Source organism: Cupressus sempervirens, chromosome 1, assembly GCF_028749045.1.
Source record: "Cupressus sempervirens isolate cs-2001-9-10 chromosome 1, ASM2874904v1, whole genome shotgun sequence".
Classification (NCBI taxonomy): domain Eukaryota; kingdom Viridiplantae; phylum Streptophyta; class Pinopsida; order Cupressales; family Cupressaceae; genus Cupressus; species Cupressus sempervirens.
Window position 1 is genome coordinate 289,468,079 of NC_143118.1, and position 7,830 is coordinate 289,475,908.

The window sequence follows — 7,830 nt, forward strand, 5'->3', positions numbered from 1 at the left end:
TAATGGTTGAGTGTATTTGGTTCTCATAATATTTGATCATAATGTTCAGTTGTTAGAGTGCTCATCAAAATAGAATAAATTAATTAGCATATATATAAATGGGAGAATAGAATCACAGATAATGTCTTGATTTATGAATGTTCAAGTTTTAATTACGATAATGAAGAGTTGAATTGATATAGTGAGTTTCAATTTTGATGTATAAGTATTATGATGAGATCAATCAAGAGCAAACCATATATTATGAAATCAAAGATAGTTCATTTCTTGATAAATTTCATGGTGGTTACAATCAAATTTGAATGAGAATAATCCACCACCTTTTCTTTTATTATGTGTATAGTATCATTCACCTTCTAAGTTCTTCAAATATGATCAATTGGACTAAGAGGTTGTATTCTTGAAATCAACAATAATAATAATCAGAACATAGAACTCATACCATGTCCTTGAAGAATTAATATTAAACATACAGGTTTAACTAGAGATTGAGAGACTTTACCTAATGTACTCCTTTGCATTGGTATACTTGTATTAAGGAGAAATGTTAATAATAGATTTATTCAAATCCTTAGCAACTTGAATGAAATGCATAAATTAGCATGACCATGCCTTGTCAAATTTTTTGCTTTCAAAAAAAATATGCACTCCCAGGAGTAAAAACTCTCTGGAAAATACATGGAGAGAAAATTCATTGCTTCCAAACTACAGAGCATATTCTTGCTCAGATTCCTTCCTAAATGAATAAAGAAACAAAATAAATATCATGTTCATCTCTTGGGTGCATAATTTTGAATATATAAATATGTACATTATTAAACAAAGTCAATACTAAGTATCCTATTGTTACCTATAAAACTTTATTGCATTTATAACCTAACTTCTCTTGGACGTCAGTTGAATGGAGGGTTAAAAAAAAAAAGAGATAAAATGTTTTATTGCAAGTCAATGTCATCAGGGATGACGTCACCCCCTGCACCACTCTCCCTGACTTGGTGCGAAATTCTAACCTTCTTGCCTGCACATCTCCTCCCACTTGGCCAGCGCTTATCTCCTTGCATGGATGGGATGGAGTAATAAAACGTTGTCAGGACACTTTCAACTGCTTTTCTTTCCATCATGCGTTTGATATTGCTCCCATTTTGTTTAAGTTTTGAACTTTCTTCGTACCCCCATCATTGTTGGACGGTGGTACTTGCGTTTGGAGAGTGGAGGACAGATCCTCTTGCAAATCAATTGCTCTGATCTTGTCCTTAGATCGCCCCTCCTTGGTTAGCGCTCTTCTTTTTGGGAGATGTATTAGTTTTAATGTAAGATGATTTTTGTGTAGCCTTGGGTTTTCCTCTGTGCCTCCACACGTTTTGTGTCAGTAATGGGCGGCCACGTGGGTAGTAAAGGTGGGTTAACGGTGTGGTAGGAAGGTGGGCGGCTAGGGTTAGGTTGTAGGGAGTTAGTAGGTAGTTAGTATAGGTTGTATTCATATTAGTAGTGTGTTGGTATTAAAATTAAGTTTGGTTTATGTTATGTTGTTAGCTTAATTTTATAAAGATCATAGGTTAGATGATTAGGATAGTTTTTATTTTAGTATTAGTTTGTTAGGTTTTGTTTTTGTTTGATAAAATTTGTAATTAGTTAGTTCTTAATGTTATTATTTTGTTAGTATAGTATTGCTAAAAGGATTAGTTATTTTACAAATTAGTTTAATGCATCTATGATATAAGTTAGTTAATAGTTTAGTTGGAAATGTATTTTTAGTTATTAGTATAATTGTAGATTTATAATGTAATATGTAGTTAAGTTTCACAGATTTAGTTGATATTTAAATTAGTATTACTAGTTAGAAAATGTTTTATTAAATTATTCAAATTTTTACATTTATTTTATGAAGAAAAGTTTCAAAAAAAATTTTGTTTAGATGGGTTACTTTTATTAAGTATTAAAATTAGTTTGTTTGTTTTTTTCAATTCTTCTATTTTAGATTTAGTTAGTTTTAAGTTAAAATTAATTTACTAGTTAGTTAATTTAATATATGACAAGTTAAGATTCACAATTATAACATTTAAATTGATTATTGATATTAGTGTCTTACTATGTTCTAAATTAAAATTCATACACGCAATCTTGGTATAAGTTAGATAATGATAAAATAGTTGGTAGATGTATCATTTAAGTCTGGCAAGTGATTAGTCGATAAATATTAATTTATTTAGTACATTCTTTTATTGATCTAATATCAAAAGATTAGATTAGAAGTTGGCGAGAAATGTTAATAATGATTGTTTAAAGTATTATCATAATTATGTAAAGTGAGTTTTGACGACTATTAGTTATAATTAAATGTATGATTGATTAAATAAGAAAATTAAGATAGTATTCAATTGGAGTTAGTTTAGTTTTAAATTAATTTAATTGTTTTACTATCTTATAAAGTTTTGAATTATTTAAGTATAGATATTAGATTTAGATAGTTTAAGTTTTCAGATTTGTTTTAATGGTTTCTCATTGTTGAAGGTTAATGTAGAGAACCTGTACTAAAAAGTTTATCTATCGTTTCAACTTAGAGCATGCTTAATTATTATTTATTATTAAAATAAAAAAATTTGTGTGTGTGTTTTTGCCTTCAAGTTTTGGGCATGACATTTATCTTGACACCAAATGATGTCAACTATGTAATTAGTAAATTAAAAGAATTTAGATGATCTATAACAGATCCTCCTTCCTCTAGTCTTAGAGAATATAGCTTCTTCCTTAGGAACAACTTGTTCACCAACAATTTGGCCTACTACATAGACCCAAGCCGTATCCACAAACTGTTTGTGATCTTCTCATCAAGAACATTCAAGATAACTAAATTAGCTAGATAGAGTAATGAGACCCTTAGATTTTTTATCCTTGAGATCCCAATCTACTTGAGATATTGTTATGGGTCTCACATCAAGTGAAATCACCTCCCATAGATCACAATCCTCAAGCAAGTCTTCCATCTTAAGTTTCAACAACTCAAAATTACTGCCATTAAATTTCTTCACCTCCATTTTTTGGTATGATGAACTAGACATCTCAATCTAAAAATAATATTCAAAATGCTCTACACAAAACTCCCACTCAAATATGAGATTAGCTCAAAAAACCCTACCCAACAACTAGGATCAAACATTAATCAAGCTCTGATACCACTTGTAAGGAAACTCAAGTGATAAAATAGCTTTGTACACTAATCTCTAAAGGAAAAGTATTGTGCAAATTCTTTTAAAATCCTTACAATTATAGATTTGATATTATGTAAACAACAATATTGTAGTCAAACATGAATACAAAAAATAGATAGAGAAAGAAAACACAAACACAAAGATATGCTGGTGGGGAAAAACTTTTCGGTAAAACAACCCCACCTCTCCAAAACCTGTACAATGTATTATCTTTAACAAAAAGGTTACAACACACTTGTAATACAAGTTCTTTCAAGACATGGAAGACTTATCCAGTAGCAATCAACAATACACTAGTCACTCTCTCTCACACACAATTAAATCTTCCAAAGATAGCTCTTACACATCATAGGAATCTGTCATAACCATTTTAGTCATGATCTCCTAACACACAATTACATATTCCAAAGATATCTCTTACACATCATAGGAATCCGTCATAGGAATCTGTCATAGGAATCCATCATAGGAATCTATCATAGTTTAAGATGTCGACACATGCAAGTGGACTGACACATCAACATGCCAACTAGACATGTACACTCACACTTAATTAAATTATTTACAAAAAAAAGATTTACAAAAATAATAATAGGAATAGGAATTATCCAAGGTTGAGACACCTTATTCCTAACAACACTCTCCAGGATATTTTTTTCCACAGCACATGGATCAATCCTGCATCAACATGTTGTAATGGATTCTCTTCCAAGAACTTGTTTGAACTGTAATCTTCTACCTCCAACAATTGAGTGACCATAGATGAAAATCAATCAACCTCTTCTTTCTAGATCATCACTTAAAGATGAGATTCATTAAGCAAAACATCAACCAAAGTGAAGATTTTATGTAAATCTATCATGAGCTTAGCCACCAAGTTTATTACTTGATCAATCCAGTTATAGACAATGATAGTCATAGCCTTTCCTTTTTTCATATCATTCATCAATTTTTGATTTTTAGACATGCTTGGATAAAATATGAGTCATGACAGATCATTAGACACCAAACTCCATCCCTTTAATGAGCTTATATATTTAGCCATTTCACCTATCTCTACTTTCAATTTTTTCTTCTTGATTCCATCTTTTTGAGATTGCAAAACAATCTATTTAGTTAATGCCTCCACCCAATGTTCTTTAGTTTCATGATTGAACACTCCCAGGTCAATGAAAGTAACTTCAAAGTTACTTAGGTCAAGTTCATCAGTACCTTCCTTGTGATTATACATGACTACCTCAATAATTCTTTTACCCATTATGTTGTCAAACAATATTCTAGTTGTGCTCTTAGTTCTCTTAGGCTTTAGAGTTTTTGTAGTATATTTCCTCACAATATCATCTATTGGGAAATAGTTAGGTCCTAGGCTTCACTTTTTATTCACTAAAGCAACTAGCCAATTCAAAGTAGAAGCAACAACTTTATGAGGTTCATCATTCTTGGTTGGGTAACTCATAACTTCAATCCTCTGAGGGGATGTGCCCACCATCATCTTGACTCGTTGGAAATTATCAATAAGTTAACATCCCTAATCTTTGTTAGTTCACTATTGACCTAAATTGCTTCATTATACCCTACCAATGTTGATTTTTTAGCTTTTCTTTTGGAATGAGTTTTATGTACTAAGGAAGTATCAATACCCTTCACACTGCTAGGTCTTGAGGATCTCCTTCTACCTACAAATTTAAGGGTAGAATTAGAAAATTTTGGAACATTCTTGCTCTTTCTTATTTTAAACCAAGAATTTGTTCTTTCAAAAATGTCCTTTATCCTTTCAATGATATTATTGATGACAATTGATTTGTAAACTAAGGACTCAACTACTTGAGTATCAATGAGATTTGATTTGTCTTCTTCAACAACTGAGGTGTCTTCATCCATATTCAGCTGATACAATTTAATTTGAGAAATGGTAAATCTGGAGGACTCTCTTTCCCATACTTCTAGTTCACTAGTACAATCTTACCAAAAATCCTCAAAATTATGTGTAGGCACAAGCTTTGTATTAGTTCTAAAAAAGCTATGAAATATCCCTTTATTATTAAAATTACACATAGCATGATAGAAGCCAAAACATAAATTAACTAAGTCTGCACCTATGCACAATGCATTTTCCATACTCTTACAAGTGAGTTTTCCTAATTTAAGTAGGAAGATAATGTCTAATGCCTCCTTAGGGAAAAACTTGTTTATGACAGCAACTAGTTATTGAGATGCCTCTACTAAGAGAAAATAGTCAAAAGCATATTTGGGGAGTTACACAGGTCCATCATCAAAGACTTTGATCCTTAGGTCAGTAAACCTAGGATACTGAATATATATACTCCCATAGGACTGAACAAGCTTTTGAGATTCATGAGAAAACTTATGGTGAAGAGAACCCTTCATTTTAAAACATTATTTTCTAGAGAAAATATCATTGACATTCCTAAAAATTTCCATGGCTTTGTCTCTATGCAACATGGGCAAATAATTGTATATAGTGATACCTCCAGTCTAGGGCTCATGGGGTAAGTGTTGCAAATCTTTGTTACTAGGTAATATGTACATCAAATATGAGGAAATATAAAAATCTTTATTTAAGTTCAAAGTCCCCTTGAGCTGATTTCTCAAAGAGCTAGCAATTAGCTCAACCCAGTCCAAAAACTGTGACCCTTCCAACACTATTTGAATATAGAAATACATCTAGTCTTCAAAAATACTCACATCCAGAGAACCACATATCCTATGCAGTAGAATTATTATGTCATCATGGGGACATAAGATCCTTCTAAAGCACTTTCAGTAGCCTTGAACCACCGTTGTAAAATGACATAGTCCAGCTTCTCACAGTGGCATTCCTATAGACATCTCGGGTCAGTGAAAACTTTATCAAGGATGATGTGGGGGTCATATTGGCAAAATATTTTTCCTCAAGATGAAATAGATTGTACATAGATTCTTTGGTAATACTTAACAACACACTTCCATCTTTTTTCAAAATGTTGTTACTGGGCACATCATACATGTGAACACAATCTTGGATCAACTTTGGAGAAGGATATGTAGGTGGAAAAGTTGAGGCCATGATAAAATTACAATCCAATACTTTAGTGGGAAATGGGTTTGAAAGCCTCTCACACAACCTCTCTATTATTCCATCTAAATTAACATCCATGAGATTTGTATCAGATATGATGAGTGACCTACTATACAAACTATGAGTATTCCTAAACACGTGCAAAGTGGTCTTCATGACTTAGAATCTCACCCTTTGGAAATAAAAGAAAAAATCTCTATCATGTTTATCAAAAGATGAAATGCATGAATGGGAATTATGAAAGTTGCTTGGTGAATAAAAATTATGGAAACTATGAATGCTGACTCTTTCTCTTGACTCCTATAACTAGCATTTAAATTACGTAATGAAACTTATGTGTTTCTTTGCAGGAATGATTAACTTCATATAAAATTTGAAACAAGGACAAGATTTTAATTCTGAGACTGACATAATAAATCTTGACATATCGTGAAAAGGGGATATGGGATTATTACAACGTAATAGCATTAATTACCCAACAAGAAACTCAAAACTTATTTTGGTTTCACACACGGTGGATCCATGAATCAATATTTTAGAGTATTTATTAATGATGTGTTGATCTCAAAATATCAATGATCCATCACTTTTTTGCAAATGATTAAATTGCACATGAGTGTGTCAATTCCTGAATGGCATCCAGTTGTAGTGCAACTTCTACTTGGATTTCACATCACATCTAGCTAGGGATCACCAAAAAGTTTCATTTAAGAATGTTAAACAAGTTGAGTTGAAGGAATCATCAAACTATCAAACCAGATACAAGGGGTACAAGAGATTCAAGAATGCTTTGTACCCCTCATAACTGGTTCAAAGTGGTTCATCATTTCTTAAAGAAATTGTGAACCTCTTGAGTTAATAACAAGAGTACACCTTAGTGTTGAGATTTCAAGGGTCAAACTTGGTCAACAATAGGCAAGGGAGGAGAACTACTGGAAATTTTTGTCTTAAAAAGGCAAACAAGAGGTAGAGCTAATTGTTCAAAAATAAAAAATTTAAGTAGGAACAAATCGAAAAAATATATAAAAAAGAAATGGTGACTTTGAAAAATCTTGAACTAACATAACCATACCATAATTCAAAAGGTATAGAATTTGTACCTTTCTTGATTTGTACTCCGTTCAAGGTATAGACAATTATATTGAAAAATTCTCTCCAATATTTCAAAGTGTCATTCTTCTCCATCATCAATGTTCTAGCACAATCCATTACATATTTGTTCCTCCTTTTAGTAGTCCCATTTTGTGAAGGGGTCCTAGGTGTAGAAGTTTGTCTCTTGATTCCTCTCTCATTGTAGATTTTTTCAAACTCACTTGATGTAAACTCTCCACCTTTATTAGATCTTAGACATGTCAAGCTTTTACTAATCTCCTTTTCAACTCTTTCTAGATAGCACTTAAACACTTGAAAAGCATAGTATTTTTCTTTTAAAAAATTATTGTCATCATTCTAGAGTAATCATCAACAAATAAGATAATATACCTATCACCTTTGTAGCTTTACACATCAATTGGTCCACATAAATCACCATGAACTAATTCC